The 23,219-nt window shown below is 38.1% G+C and overlaps 1 protein-coding gene across 1 annotated transcript in view; it reads left to right on the top strand.

Annotated features, from left to right (window-relative positions):
* TAFA1 (TAFA chemokine like family member 1) overlaps nucleotides 1-23,219 on the top strand; it is a 482,981-nt gene that overhangs the window by 156,535 nt on the left and 303,227 nt on the right. The gene's annotated exons all lie outside the window — the stretch shown is intronic.

Raw genomic sequence — 23,219 nt, 5'->3', positions numbered from 1 at the left:
CTATATTATTTGATTGATTCAAGTATAGTTAACATGCAGGGTTATATTAGTTTCAGGTGTACAATATAATTCAACAATTCTATACCTTTCTCACTGCTCATCAATATAAGTAAAAATGCCATATCTTAAAATGTCACAGTCTTAATCTCCTTTATGTATGTCACCCATCCTGCCATCCACTTCTCCTCTGGCAATCCCCATTGTCTGTGTTTAAGAGACTGGTTTTTTGGTCTCTTGTTTGTTTGTTCATTTGTTTCTTAAATTCCACATATGACTGAAATCATACGACGTTATTCTTCTCTGACCGACTGACTTCATTTAACATTATGACCCTAGGCCCATCCACATTGTTACAAATGGCAAGATTTCATTCATTTTTATGGCTAATACTACGTTATGTGTGTGTGTGCACACGCCACATCTTCTTTATCCTTTCGTGTATTGATAGACACTTGAGTTGCTTCCGTATCTTGGCTATTATAAATAATACTATGATAAACATAGGGGTGTATGTATCTTATTGAATTAGTGTTTTTATTTTCTTTGGGTAAATATCCAGTAGTGGAATTACTGGTTCATATGGTAATTCTATTTTTAATTTTTTTAGTAACCTCTGTACTATTTTCCACAGTGGCTGCACCAGGTTGCATTCCCACCATCAGTGTAAGAGGATTCCTCTTTTTTTTTTTTTCCCACATCCTTGTCAACACCTGTTGTTTCTTGTGTTTTTTGTTTTAGCCATTCTGACATGTAATGTGATATTGTGGTTTTAATTTGCATTTCCCTGATGATAAGTGATGATGAACAACTTTTCAGTGTCTTTTGGCCATCTGTATGTCTTCTTTGGAAAAATGTTATTCAGGTCCTCTGCCTGTTTTTAATCAGATTATTTATTTTTTTGGTGTTGACTTCTTTAAGTTTTTCATATATTTTAGGATATCAATGCTTTATAGGATGTATCATTTACAAATACCTCCTCCCATTCAATAGGTTGTCTTTTTATTTTTTTGGTGGTTTTCTTCCCTGTGAAAAATCTTTTTATTTCAGTGTAGTCCTAGTAGTTCAATTTTGCTTTTGTTTCCCTTGCCAAAGGAGACATATCTAAAAAAATGTTTCTATGGCTGATGTCAAAGAGATCACGATGTTTTCTTCTAGGAATTATACTATTTCAGATCTCACAATTAATACATTTTGAGTTAATTTTTGTGTATGGTATAAGAAAGTGGTCCAGTGTCACTTTTTTGGATGTAACAACCCAGTTTTCCCAAAACCGTTTGTCAAAGAGATTGTCTTTTTCCTATTCTATATCTTTCCTTCTTAATTGACCATAAGAATGTGGATTCATTTCTGAACTGTTTATTCTGTTCCATTGATGTACATGCCCATTTTTGTATCAGTACCATACTGTTTTGATTATTACAGTTTTGTAGTATGTTTTGAAATCTGAGATTGTGATACCTTCAGCTTTGTTCTTCTTAAGATTATCTTGTGATTTTTTGTGGTTCCATAGAAATTTTAGAATTATTTGTTCTAGTTCTGTGCAAAATGTTGGTGTTTGGAAAGAGAAATTGCATTAAAGTTATAGATTGTTTTTAGTAGCATGGACATTTTAACAATATCAGTTCTTCCAATCCCTGAGCATGGAGTATTTTTCCATTTGCTTGCATCATCTTCAATTTTTTTTTAACATTTTATAGATTTGAGAATACAGATCTTTCACTTCCTTGGTTAAGTTTACTCCTAGTATCGTATTATTTTTGGTGCAGTTGTAAATGTGATTGTTTCCTCATTTTTCTTTAGCTACTTAATTATTGCTGTATAGAAATGTAAAGATTTCTGTAAATCTAATTTGTATCCTTTGGTTTTACTGAATTCATTTACCAGTTCTAGTAGTTTTTTTGGCAGTCTTCAAGGTTTTTTTCATAATATATTTTTTTTAAAGTCAATTCTCTTCCCAACATGGGGCTCAAACTCACAACCACAAGATCAAGAGTTGCATGCTCTACTGACTGAGCCAGCCAGGCGCCCCAAGGGTTTTTTTTTGTTTTGTTTTTTATATATTGTATTATGTTATCTGTAAATAGTGGAAGTTTTACTTTTCTTTACCAACTTTTATGCCTTTTATTTCTTGTGTGATTGCTGTGGCTAGGACTTCCAGTACTATGTTGAATAAAAGCAGCAAGAGTGGACATCCTTGTCTTGTACTTGATCTTAGAGGAAAAGCTCTGTTTTTTGCCATTGAGTATTACATTAGCTGTGGGTTTTTCATCTGTGGCCTATATTATGTTGAGGTATGTTCTTTCTAACCCTATTTTGTTGAGAGCTTTTATCATGAATGAATGTACTTAGTCAAATTAATTTTTTTTAATCTCCTGAAATGATCATATAGCTTTTATACTTTCTCTCGTTAATGTCATGCATCACGTTCATAGATTCGTGAATATTGAACCACCGTTCCATTCCTGGAATAAATCCTGCTTGGCTGTGGTAAATGATTTTTTAACATATTGTTGGATTTGTCTTGCTAATGTTTTGTTGAGGATTTTTACATTTAGGTTCATCAGAGATATTGACCTGTTGCTCTCTTTTTCACAGTGTATTTTTCTGGTTTTGGTATCAGGGCAATGCTAGCCTTGTACAATGAATTTGAAAGCTTTCCTTCCTCTTCTGTTATTTGGAATAGTTGGAGAACAGGTATTAACTCTTCTTGAAATGTTTGGTAGAATTCACCTAGGAAGCCATCTAGTCCTGGAGTTTTGTTTATTAGGAGTTATTTTATTACTAATTCACTGTCATTGCCAGCAATCAGTCTATTCAAATTTTCTATTTCTTCCTGATCTAGTTTCACAAGGGTATATGTTTTGAGGAAATTATTCATTTCTTCTAGGTTGTCCAATTCATTAGCATATAATTTTTTATAATATTCTCATAATCCTTTGTAATTTCTGTGGTGTTGGTGGTTACTTCCCCTCCTTCACTTCCGATTTTGAGTTATCTTCTTTCATGAGTTTGGCTAAAGGCTTATCAGCTTTGTTGATCTTTTGAAGAGCTAGCTCTCGGTTTCATTGATCTGTTATTTTTTAGTCTCTATTTCATTTCTTTCTGCCATAAACTTATTTCCTTACTTCTGGTTTGGGCTTTGTTTCTTCTTCTTTTTCTAGCTTCTTTGCATATAGGGTTAGGTTTTATTTGAGATTTTTCTTCTTGAGGTAGGCCTGTTTTGCTATAATCTTGCCTTTTAGAACTGCTTTTGCTGCATTTCAAAGATTTAGAACTATTGTATTTTCATTTACATTTGTTTCCATTATTTCTTGATTGATCAATCCATCATTTAATAGTATGTTATTTGGCTCCCATGTATATATGTTCTTTCCAGATTTTTTTTCCTGGTGATTGAATTTCTAGTTTTATAATGTTGTAGTCAGAAACAATATGTGATATGACTTCATTCTTTTTGAATTTATCAAGATTTGTATCCTGATATGTGATCTATTCTAGAGAATGTTCTATGTACGCTTGAAAAGAATGTGTATTTTGCTGTTTTAGGATGGAATGTTCTGAATATATCTGTTAGGTCCATCTGCTCCAATGTCTCATTCAAAACCACTATTTCTTTGTTCATTTTCTGTCTGGATGATCTATCCATGGATGTAAGTAGGGTATGTAAAGTCCCCTACTGTTATTATATTACTGTCTATTTCTTCCTTTATGTCTCTTAATAGTTGGTTTATGTAATTGTTGCTCCCATTTCAGGTGCATAAATATCTGCCGTTGTTATATCCTCTTGTTGGATTGTTGTCTTTTTCATTAGGTCATGTCCTCCCTTGTTTCTTGCTACAGTCTTTGCTTTAAAGTTTATTTTGTCTGATAAAAGTATTGCTACACCAGCTTGCTTTTTCCTTCCATTTGCATGATAAATGTTTTTCTATCACTTCACCTTCAATCTGTGTCTTTAGCTCTGATATGAGTCCCTTGTAAGCAGCATATAGATGGGTCTTGCTTTTTTATCCATTCAGCTACCGTATGTGTATTATTGGAGCATTTAGTCCACTTACGTTAATAGTAAGGACTGGTAGATGTGTACTTACTGCACTTTGTTATTGGTTTATGGTGGTTTTTATAGTTATTCTCTGTTCCTTTCTTCCTTGCTCTCTTCCCCTGTGGTTGGTTTGTTTTCTTTAGTGATATGCTTGGATTCCTTTCTCTTTATTTTTTGCATATCTATTACATGTTTTGGATTAATGGCTATCACTAGATTACATGTATAACACGCATATAGCGGTCTATATTAAGTTGGCAGTCACTTAAGTTTGAGCCTTATATAAAAGTCATATATTTTTACTTCCCCCTTCCCCACATTTTATCTATATGATACCATATTTTACATCCTATTATTTTGTGAATCCCTTGACTGATTTTTATAGATATAATTGATTTTACTGCTTTTGTGCTTTATTTTTTATTTTTTTTTTTAAAGATTTATTTATTTAATAGAGAGAGACAGCCAGTGAGAGAGGGAACACAAGCAGGGGGAGTGGGAGAGGAAGAAGCAGGCTCATAGCGGAGGAGCCTGATATGGGGCTCGATCCCATAACGCTGGGATCACGCCCTGAGCCGAAGGCAGACGCTTAACCGCTGTGCCACCCAGGCGCCCTGCTTTTGTGCTTTAACCTCTGTATTTGTTTTATAAGTGATTAACACTTTTATTATGTTTGTATGTAGTTGCAATTTCTTTCTTTTTTTTTTTAAGATTTATTATTTTTAGAGAGAGAGAGAGAGAATGTGTGCATGCGAGCAGGGGGAGGAGCAGAGGGAGAGAGAAACTCTGTGCTGAGGCCAGAGCCCGATGTGGAGCTCCACCCCACAACCCTGAGATCACAACCACAAGATCACTGCCTGAGCCAAAACCAAGAGTCAGAAGCTTAACTGCGCCACCCAGGTGCCCCCCCCTCCTTTTTTTCCTTTCCTAATATTCTTAGTCTGGCTTATGGCCTTTTCTCTTCATGGAAAGAACTTTCTTGAACATTTCTTGTAAGGCTGGCTTCACGGTGATGAACTCCTTTAACTTCTGTTTGCCTGAAAAACTTTTGAAAAGCTTTTTCATCTCTACTTCTATTTTGGATGATAGCCTGGTTGGGTAGAGTATTCTTGACTGCAGGCTTTTTGTTTTTGTTTTTCTTCCTTCTGGCATTTTGAATATATTATGCCACTCTCTTCTGGCCTGCAAAGTTGTTGCTAAGAAATCAGCTGAGTGCCTTATGGGGTTTCCCTTGTTTTCTTTTCTCTTGCTAGTTTTAAAATTCTCTATCACTACTTTTTGCCATTTTCATTATTATGTGTCTTGGTGTGGACCTCCCTGGGCTGATTTTGTTGGGAGCTCTCTGGGTCTCCCGGATCTGGATATCCATTTCCTTCCCTGGGTTAGAGACATTGTCAGTTATTATTCCTTCCAATTAGTTTTTTGCCGCCTTTTTCTCTCCTCTTCTTCTGCAGTCCCTCTGATGGTAATGTTATTATGCTTGATGATATTGCTGAGATCCCTTAACATATTCTTTTTTACTTTTTTATCTGTCTTTTTGATATTTGGTTAGGTTGCTTTCCATGAATCTGTCGTCCAGCTTGCTGATTTGATTTTGTGCCTCTTATAATCGACTATTGATTCCCCTAGTGTATTTTTAATTTTGGTTATTGAGTTCCTCATTTCTGAGCAGTTCTTTTTTATGTTTTCTATCATTTTGTTGAAGGTCTGAGATCCTCCTCACTTTTCTCAAGTCCAGTAGGTACCTAAGACCATTAATTTGAAGTCTTCATGAGGTATATCGCTTATCTCCATTTCATTAGCTCTTTTACTATGGTTTTGTCCAGTTCTTTCATTTGGGACATATTCCTCTGTCTCCTCAACTTGTCTAACTAACTCTCCATGTTTGTTTTTGTGTATTAGGGAAGTCATTTATGTCTGCTGATATTAAAACTAGGGACCTTACAAAGAAGAGGTCTCAGGGTGTCCTGTAGCACAATGTGCCCTGTTTAGCAGAAACAGGAGCTTCAAGGATGTTTCTTTTTTGGGTTGCATGTGCCTTGCTCTTTGGCTGAGCCACATTTGCCTTCAGTCTGGTTGGATGCAATGGCCCCTTTGCCTTTTCTGGGCTGGGCTTTGTCCTTCTGTTGTGAAAGGACCACTCTGGGGCCATCATGGACTGAGAGTTGGGCGGTGTCAGTAGTCAGACCAGATGCCTGCTCTCAGCCTGTTTCCTGATGTTGCACTTGCACTGAACTGCAGGGTGCCCTCCATGCGTTGTCCTCTGAGAGGCTTTTGTTGGTGGGTGGGGCCTGCAGAGAAGCTATCTTTTGGGGCTATGGTCACACTGACCAATAGGGTTCTTTCCCTGCCTTGTCTCCAGAGAGGCTTTTGTTGGTAGGCAGAGACAGCAGACAGGCCAGATACCTACCAGAGCTGCAAATGCACTGATTGGCAGGCACTCTCTCTGTAGTGCTGGTTATAATTTCAGCTGCTGGGATGGTAGTGTAGTGGTATGTGTGGTTATATTACCTTCTCATGGCAGGAGTCACTTTGAATTGGTGGCGGTTCTTTCCAGGGCTACTTGCAGGATGAGACTAGGCAGGAGTCAGTTTGAATGGATTCCTGCTAAACAGGATGGATTGGGTGGGACAGTCCACAAGAGAACACAGGGGCAGGGTATGTGGTATTAGCAAGTGAGGTGGTGAGTGTTCTTGCTGGTTCCTGCAGGTGTCTGGGTATCTAGGCTGGGAAGTTGGGAATATAAATGGTGCCCTCCAGCTCTTTTGTTCTTGGAGAAGTCTTGTAAAGATCCCTGCTCCTCCAGAATACATTCTCAGATGAGTAAATGAATCTCCTCTCTGTAAACCCCAGACACTTTTCAAACTATTTCTATGCTATATCTCAGTGAGGTTGTTATATATGTTTAAAGTGTAAACTCCATTTCTTGATGCTCTTCAGCTCTCCCAGAGCCAAGCCCACCCATTTTTAAAGTACCTGGAGTTAAGCCCCACTGGCTATAAACACTCATGAAGTTAAGCACCACTGGTTTTTGATGCCAGTTGTCATGGGAACTTGTCTTCTCAGTGCAGGCCCCCTGTGTATGGGGTGCTTGGGGGTTCTGTTCCTCTGTGCAGGCCCCTGTGTCTGGTTTGCATGTGGTGTCCCTTTTATTCGTCATTAGTTTCCCTGGGAGTTTGGTGCCCAATTGCATCTCTGCCCTTTCTACTTTTTTTTTAATTCTTTTTTTATTATTATGTTCAGTTAGCCAGCATATAGTACATCATAAGTTTTTGTTGTAGTGTTCAACGATTCATTACTTGTGTATAACACCCGGTGCTCATTACCACACATGTCCTCCTTAATACCCATCACCCAGTTACCCCACCCCACCCCCTCCCTTCTGTAACCCTCAGTTTGTTTCCTGGAGTCTAGAGTCTCTCATGGTTTGTTTCCTCTCTGATTTCTTCCCATTCAGTTTTCCCTCCCTTCCCCTGTGGTCCTCTGCTCTATTCCAGTTCTCAGGATGCAGAGAGAAAGAAGACACTGTCAAGAAGCCTAACCTCTGAAATTGTAGCCAGGCCTTTCTACTCTTTTTGATATGACCTCCTTTCTATGATTAGCAGAGGAAAGTCTCTTCCATTATTCCAGGGTTTGTTTTCTGAGTTGGTTGCACTGATGTGACTATTTTCTAGGAGTGTCCGTGGAACAAGGTGAGCTTAGGATCTCCTACTCTACCATCTTCCCCATCCCTCTGTATTGCTGTATTACTAATATTTCATTTGATATCGTGTCAAAGTTGTGAATCACACAAGCCATTCAAGAGCCTCTTTGCAAATACTTGAGAGGCAGTTCACACATAGAAATATATGTGTTTTCTCAAGTTGGAGATGTAATTCATCTAGTAAATATGACAGAATATATATTCATTTCTATAAGGTGCTTAAGTGGCCTCTTCACTTTCCTGTGTCGATTGATGTTTGAATTTCCCAGTACAATGAAATAAAGATTCATATTTTGAGTAAATCCTGAAAGTTTAATAGCGGTCTTATGTGTCTATTGCTTTGCTTTGTTTTGTTTTGTTCTCAGAGTAGAAACTGGAATCTGTAGTCACAGAATGGGGCCTAACATCTTCTATTTTCAAATGAACTAAAAGTTCAAAAGTTATTGCTTTTGAGCCAACTCTCCTCCTAAGATTTTCCTTAAAGGTGATGCAACATCCTCATGTGGCAAAAGAGCATAGTTGGTCATTTTAGGATACCAAGTTTGAAACAAAGAGAACCGGGGAAATAGTATATTGTGAGGTTCTTTGTTTTATTTTTATCTAGATTTTAAATATAATGGGGTCTGTGTATTTAGGGGGTATATTTTGAAGTCCTCAAACACTTTAGAAACTTGTAGGATTCAAGTCTCCTTTTCCTATGAGGATACATTTAAAGAATGGGAGATTTGGGGGCGCCTGGGTGGCTCAGTCGGTTAAGCGTCTGCCTTCAGCTCAGGTCATGATCATGATCCCAGGGTCCTGGGATTGAGTCCCACATCGTGGGGGGGGGGGGCTTGCTCAGCAGGGAGCCTGCTTCTCCCTCTGCCTGCTGCTCTCTCTGCTTATGTGTGCTCCCTCTCTTTCTGACAAATACATAAATAGAACCTTTAAAAAAAAAAAAAAGAATGGGCGATGTAAATCTATAAATGTTGGCTTTCATGCTGCTTTTTGTCTTCGTAGCATTAACTTCTGAGCATTCTTTCCCTAAATTAGCAATGTGGTGTGTCATATTGGTTGTTTGCCTTTCTTCATGGTATTTTTAAGCTACTCCCCTCAGTTCCAAAGTCCTTGATTTTTCAGAAGCTTTTTGTTGTTGTTTTTTTTAAACAGTGCTAGAAGGAATAGTTAAAGAATGTTTAGATAACAAGTTACAGAATTTTTAATTTTTTAAAAAATCATATCTCCAACTTGTAAGAAAACACATATTTCTGGGTGTGAATCTGTTACCCAACATATTTTCAAAGTGATTTTGAATGCTATAAAAACAGTATAGTGGTAACCCAAATCTCTTTTAGAATTCATTCCAAATAAATAGTGATATGGACCAGCAGCTTGTGAAAAATGCATAATCCAAGGCCCTACTCCAGATATACCAAATCAAAATCTGAATTTTAACTGGATTGTACTGCATAAGCACATTGCATCTTGAGAACACTGGTTTTTATGGAACTGAAAAATGGTGGCTGTTACTTCAGTTTGAAAATCAAATTACTGCTGTTGATGACGATAGAGGAAAGAATATAAACATAAATACAGTTTATAGGTAATTTTTTCTCCTTTTTAATCTTGATACATTTTTAAATTGGGGAGATTTATATTATTTCAAGTGTCTTCTGTAATGGCAAATGCTATTGCCATTGTGATTTCATATACATTAAAATTAACATAATTCATATCTGCACTAAAAGCTACACACACACATCTACTAATAATCCATTCCAAAAATATCCCACTGAACCCTGACCAGTGTGTTTGTACATTTAGACAATGCTCCTTCTGGGATTTCCAGGCCACATAAAATAGCAAAGAGTTCATTAGAACGATGTCACCAGCATAGCGATAATTAAGGCTGTATCAGCAGTTTAGGGGTTTATAACTCTGCTGTAAAGTTGTGCTCTGGGATGAAAGTCAGCACAAAAGCTCAACCTGAGAGTAGGTTGTTTGCCAGATCTGGGAGGAATGTGGGGGAAAATTGATTTCATTGTTTCTGATTCACTATCTGCTCATCTGATTCTTGGTGGCATTTGAATTAAGATGTTTTATGGACTGGTAATCATGGAGAACTGGTGTTTTCACTGATGTCTTCATAGACTTTATTCAAACTGTAACAATTACAGTAACTCAGATGGTGTCACTGTTTATATTACATAAATGGGGACAAATATGCATGGAAAGCTATTAAAAGGGAAAAGGAGTAATTCTAATTAGGCAGAAATGGTAACATATTTCATCAAAGGAGGATACAGCGGATTCCTAGGTTGCCTGTATATTTCTGCCAGGGAGACACCAAGGCATGCTCCTGTGAACTGCTCTGGGATACTTAATTGGTAAACCAACATTGATGCTCAGAAAAGTTTAGATCTAGCTCTTTTAGAAAACCGATATTCACATCTGATTTATCTTGAATGTATCTGAAGAGCCAGTGGCTAAAGGGATGTCTCACTAAGTGAAACAGTCCTGGAGCTCTAGGCTTTTCCAGCTCCTTTGCCGTCGCTTTGCTCTTTGGAAGAGAGAAACTTGCCATCCTGAGATTTCCAGCTATGGTAATCAAGAATATAATAGGAGTGAACTCCTATTATAGTCAATTTGTGATTAGATACATTGTCATCTTGGGTACACGTTTAAATGTGGTTTTAGGCAGTTATCTAGAATGTAGTCCCCGTATAAATAATTAGGAGCCCCCGATTTTCAACAGGGGATTTAATATTAATGGTGTGTGTCATAGTTACAAGCTGGAACTCCTGAGTAAGACAGAACTGGGTTCAGATACTGTTACTGCTCCCTTTACTATCTGTCTGGGCTTGGGGCAAATAGCTTCATACTTTTGAGCTTCTGTTTCTCTTTCTAAAATGTGGTGGTGATTATAGTAGCTACTTCAGAGGATTGTTATAAAATTTAAAAAGATATTCTTGCAAAGCACAGTGTCTGGTACATGGTAGCTATTACTACGTTAAGTAATGTAGTGGCCTAAACAAAAAGGCTTTACAATTTGTCATTTATTGATTGATTTACTTACTCATATTCCACATATTTATTAATTGTTTTCATGTGCCAGACACTCTGATTAGATGCTGGATACAACGGTGAACAGGGCAGCTAGAATCCCTTTCTCACTGAGCTAATCATCTGGTGGAAAGGATGCAATCAAATAACCATGAATTATAATAGGTGTCAGAAATGAAGCCAGTAAAAGTTTAAGATGAAAAGTAACAATGGGAAGAGGGGCATGATAATTAATTCAGAGTGTTCAGAAAAGGCTTCCAGCAAACAGTGTCTATAAAGCTAATAACCGAAGGACAACGAGTGCTTGGAAGATGAGCTCAGGGAAAAGCATTTCTGTTGAAGAATCGTCAGCTGTGTATGTCTTGAGTTAGGAAAAGTTTGGTATGTACAAGGATATGAAAGAAGGCCAGCGGCTAGACCATAAGGAAAATGAGGTGGAATGATGAGATTAGCTCAGAGAAGAAAGCAAGGGCTAGGTAGCTCTGAGCTTTGTAACCCAGGTGAGAAGTTTTGAGTCCGTTTCCAATGTAGACAGAAGCCCTAGGAGAGATCATGTAGTCAGGTTGACAGCTTAGAAGGAGCTTCAAGCTGCCCTATGGAGAATGGCTTGAAGAAAATCAACAGTGTTTCTCTAAGCTTCCTCCTTAGTGATCAAAGGGAAAATTTCCAAACTTCCATATCTGGGGCTATTTTATAGCTGATGAACTCTGGGACATTACATGTTCTCATTGCCCATGCATCAGGGACTGGGGGAGATGGTGCTCAGAAGGCATTTACTTGGTAAGTAAAAGCAGCTTTTTATAGCAGAACCACTCGAGATCACATTTACTGTTGTTTGGAAAATCACCTCATCATTCATAATTTCATTAGGTCATAACTTACTTCCAGGAAAATTATATTTTACATCTCCCTACTTTCTTTGCACAAAAACACCACTTTGGGTATTTTTAAAATTTAAAATTCAAGGACATGTGCCAGATCAGCGTATTTCTCTGATTTTCTCCTCTCTAGGTGGAAAACATCTTTAGGCATGTTACAACAGAGTACTACCAAATGACCTTCAGAACTTAATTTGAGGGCATAAGCATCACAGAGTGAATGTGGGAGTCTCATTAGGATTTTTGTTCTGCACCATGTTTTTTCTGCTTATTTGGTTCGTCTTTCCTTTTTGCTCATTTTACTTGGGCATGTATTTTTAGAGAAACTGACTTGAGGGTTTTCTTTTTTTGCACTCCACGTGTTGCTGAATTATTAAATAATAATGTAATAACAAGCACTTATCTAGTGCTCTATTCAAGGACTTCTTATTTGCAACTCCGCCCCTGGAGAACACTGAAGATGGTTCCTCTGTAAACTTTCCAAAGTAACATCAGCTACTCTGTCTCTTCTTGATGCACCCCAACGATGCTGGAGTTTGCGTTTATTAGTTATCAGCTAAAGGAGTTGGATGATACACATCTGTGAAGTAGAAAATTGTTTCTCTTGAATTGGGTTTGAAGTCTAATAAGGCAACTTTGCTTAAATGCATGCTTTTTAAGTGCGGAAGGACAGCCTTCTACGTGTCCTCTGTCTTCCTCACCCATTCATTTGTGTGTTTATATGAATGCAAATAGATTGTCAACCATGGGTAAACCCTGTAGGCAAGTGAACCAGTGCACGTCAAATTCTGGCATCTGATTATGACTCGTTCCTGCCTGGAACTGAGAACGTAGAATATCGTAACTATAACTATAAGACTCCGAGTGAGCGAGGCACACCGTAAGCAGAAATGGCAGAGGAGCTTGAAGAAAATAAAAGATGAAGATTACGAAACAAAAACCTATAAGGACGTTTTGTTTGGCCAACCTGTGTTGTCCCAATATTTGAAATTTAGAGGATTTTAGACAGAGACTAGGATTCGCATTATCCCTTGAAAAATGAGTCATTTGGCAAAAGTGGCTCCTCATTCCTGCTTAGCCCAGATCAGCAGGAACTAAGTAGTGTTTGCCTTTCAAAGAGGAGGCACACGCCCCCTTGTTTGCTAGGGTTCCTGCCTCTCATTATATCTTTTAGCATCTCACATGCTTTAGTTTTTTTACAGTCCTTGCCGTACCCCTGTAGCCTTCTAAGTGTATGGTCATCAGAACACTAACATCACCTATGTGGAAGGTAGCTTCTACATGACTTCCCCCATTGGCTGCTCTTTGTCATGCCCTTGTGTGATCCCCTCCCTTTGCGTGTGGGCTGGAGCTAACGACTATCTTCTGAAAAAACAAAGTTCAACAAAAGCGATGGGCCTTTCTGAGATTAGGTTATAAAAGGACGTGACTTCCATCTTGCTGGCATTCTCTGTCTCGCCTTCTTAGCTTGCTTGCTTTCATGAAGCAAGCTGCCATGGTGACAAGGCACACCAAATAAGGAAGCAAGGGTGACCTGGGGCCAAGAGCCAGTCAAGAATTAAGGCCCTCAGTCCAACACCCTATAAGCAACAACCACACAAGTGAGTGTGGAAGCAGATCCTTCGCCCGTTGAGCTTTCAGATAAAACCATCCTCCTGGATGATCTCTCAGCTGTAGCCTGAGAGACCCTGAAGCAGAGGACCAGATGAGCTGTCCCCAGATTCCTGACCTAAAGAAACCGTGTTGTGTTAAGCTGCTAACGTCAGAAGAACGTGTTGAGCAGCAATAGATAGATAATATATCGTATTACTTCAGAGAAAGATGGTGCTCTGAGTAGCCCATATAAGAAACTTTCCTTGGGATTACAGAAATCAAAGCAGTGAATTTTCTAATCCCATGACTGTGATTTTAGCATAATGACTGACGTTGGAGGTACTCAGTTGCTATGAAACAAAAGGCTGCCAATGGTGAGTTAAGTGTCACAGGAGACTGTTATACAGGAACGTTGTTCATATAATATTACTTTCTCAATATCATTTGAGTAGCTCTCCTTTTAAGCCCCATCACATGTGCTTCCAAATATTCTGATGACCAAAAGTATGTCTCAGATTCAAAAAGCTTGGACGCTATTGACCACACCAGGTTCTCAGAATGCCAGACTCCGACAGGACACTATTAGAAACTGCAGACATGTGGGGCAGGCTCCTCTCAGTAAGCATCAGGTGAAGAGCCGAGGTCGCAACTCCTTTATCTGTAAAGTAGGGTGAAATCTAAGTTATGAAAGAAGCAGGGCAGGGCTAAGGCACCAGCTTCACGGATCGCGTTGGGGTTATTTTCTCATAGCTGGGGTTTTAGTGGGATTAGTGGGTTACTCAGTATCACTTTCTCAGGTGGCAAACAGGGTACTGTGCATTTCTGTCTTCAGGAAGCTGTGTAAAAGCCCCCAAATGGTACCTGTTACCGTGTTCAGGTTAGAGATGAAAATTAGTAAGAGCGCTATGCGTGGCCTCCTTAGCTTCTGAGATTGTGATATTTAGGTTTTAAGTGCTACAAACAGTGCAGCAGTATCTTACTCGAAACTATTTTGACAGGTTAACGTATTCAAATACCGGAGTGGAAATTAGGAATGACGAGTGCTGGGCTGTTGCTTCACCTTGTGCCTCAGTGATGTCTTCATTTTTCTGCTTCTGTATAATACTGATTCTTTTCAGATTACCCTGAACATCCTTTTAAAGTCCTTAGTAGTATTCACATACACATAGTTCAATGTGTGTTTTAATGTAATTTCTTGCAGCCCTTAAACCTTTTCTTTGTATAAACTTTGCATTCCTGTAAACCATATGTAAAACATAATGCTTTATGCATTATATACATGTATTAGTAATGTTGGTGAATTTAATTTCTTATTGGGTAATAATATCATGTGTTATAAATGTTTACACTTTATGCATATGATGGTGATAAATGCCAGTTGGATTTAGTTGAAAATAAAAAGAAATATATTTTGTTATCTAGGTTCAAGCAGTTAATAGATAAAATGCTAAAAACATAAATCATCAAAATTACATTTCTCTATTATGTCTTGTTTCAATAAACCTTCCCAAATAATTATCCCATTATAAACTCTTTGCAGTATTCAATACATTTGACCTGAGGGATGTGTATGTAGTTTTATTATCAATCAGTAGCATCACCTGGCCCTTGCTTCTGGTCAAAATGGTGGTTTGAGACAGCTTTCACTCTTCAAAAAATCCATTGACTGATCTTGCCCAAGTTCACTTTTAAAGTTTTCCCAGGACCACTCATTGTCCGTTAAGCATGCAAAGTAGATCAAAGGTTAATGATTCTTAATTGGGCTTCATTAAGTGATAATATAAGATCTCGAGCTCCTCATTATGCTCCGGGATTGGACAGCAATGTCATAACATCAGGAAATAATGAACTAGAAGACATGCATTATCATGCATTAGAACACTCCAGCAACTGATTATGTTTCATATACATTGTCTCATGTGAGATATAAAGTGAGGTGCATATTAATAGCTTGGTCAAGTTCCCATTTTGAGAATGAACTATAGTTTCAATATAATGAAGACTTTCAGATATGAACTGTTATGATTTGGGAAGACTCTATTTGAGCCTGTTTACGCTTTGTTCCTATTTATTAGCTGCCCACAACCATGAGAGGCAAGGTTATTTGATCATTCCACCACTTGCGCAGTCCACTTGAAACATAGCTTTTTAATCATGCATCACTTTTGAATTTAAGTACTGTCCATTCCTTCCTTTCCTGTGTGGCAATTTCAAACCCACTTTGGTAATATACAAGGGATTAAGATAACGTATTGGCTACTAAGCACATTTTATTTAGATCAGAATGAGTCCTGTAGTTTTCATTTTGCTCAGAGAATGGGAATCCATGCATACTGAACAGTCATACTGTAGTTAACATGTCAGGGAAAATGAATGCACAAATGTGTAGTGTAATTCCATGTGCTTCAGAGATAACCGCAATGAGGGATAATGAGCCAACCTTGGTCTTCTGTAACGCAAAGCTAATATACTCAAAAAGATATTGCCCTTCATCACAGTTTAATGTAATTGCTCCTAATCCGTAACCTGAACAATAAACTCAAACATCTTATCCAAACACTAACATTAAGCTCCCTGTCTCCAGGATGTCAATATGACATTTTACATTCATATGCCTCAGAGAAGAGCTGGAAAGCAAAAAGTACCTCCTATACAGTGTTCTTCCTGAGTTTTGCTATGAATTTCTGTGAATAAGGAATCAAATGACTGAGTTGATGCTAACACTTCTAACTCAGATGATTGACAGAAGATGGCTATGGTGATGAAATAAATCACTTCTAGAAGATACATGACAGCAGTCTCATCCTAAATCCTCCACAAAAGCAAGTAACAGATTTGATGGGCCTTGCAGGGCTGGAGGCTCAGAAAATTGTTAGAGTTCATATTTTGGAAGCACTGAGGCTAGAAGCTATATCAACATATTTTCCACATTTAAGCTGCTCAGTTTTGCGTGTGCACGCGTGTGTATGTGTGAGCCTGCGTATAAGAAAAACAGAATGAGAGTGATTTTATTTTTGTAAGTATAAAAATTATCTTTTACCCCAATAAAATAACCTGAAATGTTACAAACATATTTTGGGGGATGTCTTTCCTTCTGTCTCCAGATGAGTACTATTGATTAGCTCCTATATATACTGGGAATCTGGAAGCTCCCGTTTGTTAACAAAGCAGGTGCTGAATAAATATTGGGTTTGAGTAAATGAGCAAAGATTAACTACTCACTCATGTGGAATTATTCTAGGAAAAGAAAGGTAATAGGTTTAAAGGATATTGACTGTCATCTGTGTATACTTAACCTTTCTCAAAGTAACATGTGGACCACTATTTTACTTGTAAAAAATGTTGGTTCCTGAACCCAGTGTGACGAAACAGATTCTCAAGGGTGGAAACCTGGGAAAGTGTGTTTTACACATGCACCCACGGAATCATCATTCTGCATTCTTCATTTGAGTAACCAGTGGTATTAATTCAATTTCCTGTTTGGAATGCTCTCCCCCCCCCTTCATCAACTTGATAAATATTTAACTCGGATATGTGACAGGAACTCTGCCCAAACACTTTCGCATGAAGCCGCCAGACTGTTTGGGTGACAGATATCTGAACACACAACACACATGCACATAAACTAATCCCTGTTGGGGCAGCAGGAAGGGCAGCCCTGAAGATGTGGCATTTGAAGGGCCCTTTAGGGATGTATAGGAGCCAGTCAGGGGAAGGCAAAGAAGGGAAGAGACAGAGAAAGGACATATGCAAATAAAGAAAATCCAGAGTCAATACAACCAGGGTGGATTTGAAACCTAGAAAGACTCAATGGCTGGAAAAGGGAGCGGAGGATGGTGGCATAGAAGAGGTGGAATGGAGGTGGGAACCACCTGTGTTCATGGGTCTTCAGTACGTTCATACCACTTTCATGGCTTTGCCCCCCTGGGCATGCTTGTACTGCCTCTATTCATTTCTTTTCTTAAATGTATTTGTTTTAAAGAAAGACTTCATACCGCTATGTGAATGCAGCACTGGCACATCGAACTTGATTAGAAGGTCACTTTTAAAATAAACTAAACGGAAACAGAGTTAGGTTGTTAAATTCTAACTCAGTGTCGTCGCCATCTGCAGATATTAAGCAGGAAGCCTGTTCTTTGTCAAAAAGGGAGGGGAGCCGGTATTAGGAAGGAGGTAAAGCTAGCCTAGCACCAATATGAGACTTTCTCCTTGTAAGAAGATTGAGAAACAAACTTTGTCATCAGGCAATCCATGGTTATTTAGTGCCTGAGCCATGTACCAACCCTTTGGAGTAGAATCCCTACCACCTTGACGGTCTTCTATAATACATTTCCTACTCTTTGGGAATAATTATTTTAAATCATAAAGATGTTGAATTTTGTCCTAAGGGCAATTAGAAACTGTTGGAGGACTTTGAAACCGTTCATGGTGTGCTTCCCTAACTTGTCCACTGAGTACCCGGAACAGCCTGGAGCCAAAGCAGGAAGCTGAAAATATCTTTGAGTTTTCAGGCTCTGTTTTCAATATTCAAGTGTGATTTTTGTGCTCTATAGCCTCCTACAACTGCCTCTCCTAATAATAATGGACCCTTGGGTAAAGCTGGTTGCACTAAGATGTGAGAGCAGCTACTAGGCTTTTCTTTATTTTCTTTCACCATCTGACCCCTCATCGCTCCCACTGGGATAGGCACATAGTAGTACACAATGAACGTAGGTTAATAAGCAGACACATCCACTGTGTTTATAGTGTGGCTTTTCGTGGCCTCCAACACATGCATTTTTAGGGTTGAAAAATCATAGATTTCATGTATTTCTTTCTTTCTTATACTGAAGGAAAATATGTTTGGGAATTATCAATAGATTGAAATTCCTATATTTCAAATATGCTTCTAAAAACTATCTGATGGCTTCAATTACTAAGGAAGCAGGGCTCTGCATTCTCATTACTCCATTTAACCAATGCAATTCAGGTTTTGTATTTTACAAGTTGGGCTCTGGGTCACATTTCCATTGCTGAGAAGAATTCTTGTCTCATCCCCACCTGGAGCTAGAAAAGATTGCTGCTTCTTCCATAGGTGTCTCTACCCTCCTATTGACCCTTCTTCGTGCAGACAGTCTGCCAGAGCTATTTCCTTCTCTCCTTCTTTTTTCTTTTTTTTCATCCTTCCATTCCTCCCTGTCTTTCTCTTCCCTTTTTCCCCACTTCCCTCTCTTTCTCCCTGTTTCCAATTCATTAATTAATTCATTCATTCATCAAACATAATATGTGCCAGACTTTTTTACTAAGTGCTCAGGATGTATTGAATTGCTTTAAGCTGCCAGGGAAGCTCAGACTTTTGAGGATGACACATTAATTTCCCACATTGCTAGGAGGTGGCCCCTTAAAAAACACACGACTATGTTGAGTCCATAAAATACACTCCTAAAAATCATCTGTCCTACTTTCCTCTGTGGGTAATTAGCAGGTTTTTGAAAGCATGGGAAACTTGTTCAGACAATGAATCAAGCCAGTTTCCTTCATATCCACCCAATCTTCAGGTCTGCACTCTGTTTCAGGCCAAACTTTTATGGAAATTAGGAATATCTGTGCAGTAATGAAGCCCTGAGTCCCATGCTAAATTCATCTTGCGTATCATTATTTGGTGTGGATAAAGAATAAAACATGAGCATTGCTTCTTTGTCTACTCCCCACATAACTTAAAATCATTTTCTGTGCATAAGCAGCCTTTCAAAGCATCTTTACGATTTTTATTTACGGAAGTATCACACACAAATAAGTGCGCAAATTACACATGTAGAGCTTACGGTATCATCACAATGTGAACATAACAGATCCTTAAGGAAAACATGACCGGTGACTCAGAAGCCTCTCACGCCTCTCCTGTTTACCTTCACTCCTGGCCAAAGGTATGAGCTTAACAATACCCTACAGGTTGGTGTTGCCTACTCGTGAACTTTTGATGATGGCCTAATACACTGTGGTCCCATTTGTTCCACAGTATGTTTGTGAAATGAATTATATTAACTGATATAGTTTATCACCACATGGGATAATTGTATGCCCATTTCTAGAAATCCTCTGTAATACTGAACTTCCGTTTGGAGCTATTATAAATAATGATGCCATGAACTTTATTGTATGTGTTCTGGAAACATGTATTGCTCTTGGGTACATATTTAGGTGTGGGATTTGGGGTCACTATATGCAAAGCATTAGTTTAGTTTTAGTAGAAAGTGCCAAGCAGTGTTTCGACATGTCTTACACATTTATATTGATGCTAGGAGCAGTGCATGATAATCCTCTGGGCTTGACATTCTTGCTAGCACTTGGTTCTGCCAGTCTTTTTATTTTTTTTACCATTTGGGTGAGTATTCCAGTGGCATTTTGCCTTTAATTTGCATTTTATTAATCACTAATGAAGTTGAACACTTGTTCATGAGTTAGTGGCCTTTGGGATATTCTGTTTTGTGAGGTATCTATTTCAATTTCTTGCCCATTTTACTGTGTTGTCTAGCTTTGTCTCCCTGATTTATATAAGTTATTTTATATTCTGGATATAAGACCTTTGTTATCTGTATTATGTGTTCTGTTCTCTAGACTGCCTTTTCATTGTCTTATGGGTGTTTTCTTGCTTGCTTTTAAACTTAACAGAAATTTTTAACTTGAACATAGTCAAGTTTCTAAGTACTTTTTTGCATCCTGTTTAAGAAATTCTCAATTAGGGCATACCAAGTTTCATGCTGCCTAACTTTCTAGAACATTAGTAAGAGCAAGTTTGCACAACGATTTCCCATATCAGAGCTTGCTTAATTATTTTAGTCATTTGGCTTTCATAAGGAATTTTTAAATGGATTGGACTTTCTCTAAATATTTTTCTGTGAGCCTTCTGAAACTAGTATCTGTTAGACCTGTATTAATGTTTACAGAAGCAATCCTGGCTCTTACAGTGCAGTCCTTGTGTTTCCGTTAAGCATTAAGTGGTTTAGAGAGAAAAGACGGTAGATTTTCTTAACTCCAAATTCCATGTTTCTTTGCATTGAGGATAGAACCATGGATAGGTAAGAAAAGTTGATATTTTGACACTGACCACCATTTTATATGATGGTTCTTTTAGTTAATTTTTATTAATCCATGTAATTTTGATGAAGTATATTCTTTGTGTCCTGCTGTTTCTATTTCCTTAATAGATAAGGGACTAGGTGGCATAAGAATGGCTTATGACCATGCTCAGGTCTTTCTAGATCTAGGCTGTAGTCATAAATTTTAGACAGTCTCTCAAGTTGGATCACCACTAGCAATTATATTCTCAGGGATTGTTTGCATCATTTGAAATCCATGGAGAGTGATTAAAAATCTTGGAATGTAAAATTGTAGGATGGAAGTTGTATGAAGGTGGGATCTATGTCTTATTCATCATCATCTTCACAATGGCTAGGCAAAGAGTAGGTGCTCAATAAAAGTTACTCCAATGGAAGAAAAAAGAGAAAGAAAGAAAAGAAAAGAAAAGAAAAGAAAAGAAAAGAAAAGAAAAGAAAGAAAGAAAGAAAGAAAGAAAAGAAAAGAAAAGAAAAGAAAAGAAAAGAAAAAAGAAAAGAAGGATGGAATAGACACAGTAGCTAGCTCTTTGTGCCCCAATCTTGGCTCTTTCAATTTAACATACTCAACCATATGCCACTGTTTCCTGGCACAAGAAGTCTTGCTCCAGAGAGCAAATTTGTTTTAAATGTTGCTTCATAATGACCTTTAATAACATTCAACCCTGCACTTGTTCTTATTAACTCTATTTCATAAATTCCTGGCTCTGTACTCCAGGTTTAAATATCAGCTCTGGGTTGGCAACCAATTTCAGTTACCCTTTTGCATATTTCAATATGGCTGCCCACTCACAGCCCCATCCAAAATGATTTTCATGGCCTCATTGAGAGTGTCTCACTCCCAACACTGGCCCTGTAGAAGTTCACAAACTGAGCCCACAACAGGGACTCTATTAAGGGAAAGAAAATAAAATTAGAGAAGGTATATTTTATATTCAGATAAAAACAGCTTGAATGATGGCTGGTCCACTTAATTATTATTTAATCCCCCAAGCCTCAGTTTCTTCATCTCTCAAATGAGGGTAATAATTATACCTCCCTCATACGGAGGTTTTGAATATGAAATGAGACAATGCAGGACAAAGGTCTGGCACAAAGGGAGCTGCCATTGCTATTGCTCTTGTACTTCTGTAATTCTTATTGGTATCATTGGTGATACCACCAATCTACACTAGGAATTTCTCCTGGCATGTGAGTGAACTTTGGAGACCCACTTACAGAGGAGAAGGTGGTTATTCATTCTCCAACCTGCATGACATGAATGAATGAATGAATGAATGAGAGCATGAATAAGAACATGGAATGAATAAGAACAAAGGAAACTGGTGAACTCCATAGATGTTCGTATCAGACCCCAGGGGTCGGATGAACGCCTTCTCCACTTGAAGGAGATTCTGTCAAGAGGACTGCTGTTGTATGGAATCAGCCTTCTTTCTCCTTTGAATGGTGTCAGAAAGAGAGATACTAACAAATTCTAACATTCTGTTTCTTTTTTTTTTCCTTCAGTGTTCATTGTCAGTCATCAAAAGCTTCTTTTATGGCTATATTATACTATAGTGAAAGAAATGATTAATTCGATCACAGCGTATCTAGGATTCACTACATTACGGCTTGGCAGTCTTTCTGATATGGGGAGGCTGGCCACACTTTTGGATAAGCTTTAAGTGATACCAACATGTCATTAGGAGAGCATTTGCAAATATTTCCTGAAGATGCTGCCGCTCACCCATCTGAACTTGATTTGTATGAGTTCTGTTTTCCGAAGACAAAGTATTGAGCTGGGAAAAGTGCCCTCTTAAAGTCCGTCACCCTAAATGAGTTGGAAGGGGTTTGTGAGAGCAGAATAGGAAATTCACCACAGGAGCTGTTAATAAATATTTTTAATATATCTTTTTGAGCCAGAAAAATATAAATTTTTCATTGATTCCTAATTTAATATGTATCTGGGACTTCCTCAAACAAAGTAATACAGACTTTGAATAAGACCAGAATTCAAATGCAATAAATAAAGCATCTATCCCAAGACACAGTTTTAACAAATACCTTTCACTTCACATTGACACCTTAGTGCTTTCAGGTACTGCCCATATTGCGGTACTCATGTTTTAGAGACCTTAAAAATTCATCAGCATCGCCCGTTGAATTCAAAACCTTGGTTTCAGCCAGTGTGAGGTGTGGACTTCAAACATGCCCCTGGGAAACCCTATGTGAATGGTCTTCACGCTGCATTTAAAGAAGGGACTGGTGATGTTGTTTTATGATTAGTGTATAGTGTGTTTATCTTGTTGTCTAGTTTCTTTTGTTTTGTCATTCTGTTCATTGGCAAATACGTGATACTACTTTTTTTATCCATATGCTGTACTTTCTCTTCTAATATCCCTCCTTTGGAATCCCCAACTACTAGGCGAAGAGCTGAGTACACACTCAGGGTAGCATGCATCATTAATTTAGACCTTAAAAGTGTTTCTCCCAAGACACATAGGACTATTATCACGGAACCATTTATTAGCCTGTTCAAGCAGTGAAAAACCGTGATTATCATCAAAATAAAGTGAATCACTTGCACGGGTAAGTTGACGCTAAAACTTGTGGCTTCCCTAAAGACCCTAAGCCAAAATTGTACCCAGTTATTTTTGTCTTTGTGTCTCTATTCATTTGGCTTTGGTGTTGTTACCTGTAGAACTGATAGAGTGAGTCTCTGAGGAAATGCTATGGAGAGGTCAAGTTCCATATTAGTAAGTTGGACTTATCAGCTCAGCCTAATTCTGTAGTTGTCACAGATTTTTTTATTATTATAATTATAGCAAAGACAGTAGAATCAAAGAAAGGGAGAGAAGACTTTTTTTCAGTGGGGCCAATACTGGGCTTAA

This window comes from Ursus maritimus, unplaced genomic scaffold, assembly GCF_017311325.1.
Source record: "Ursus maritimus isolate PB19 unplaced genomic scaffold, ASM1731132v1 scaffold_14, whole genome shotgun sequence".
Taxonomy (NCBI): domain Eukaryota; kingdom Metazoa; phylum Chordata; class Mammalia; order Carnivora; family Ursidae; genus Ursus; species Ursus maritimus.
The sequence above is the reverse complement of the archived record's forward strand: the minus strand, read 5'-3'. Positions and strand labels throughout refer to the sequence as shown.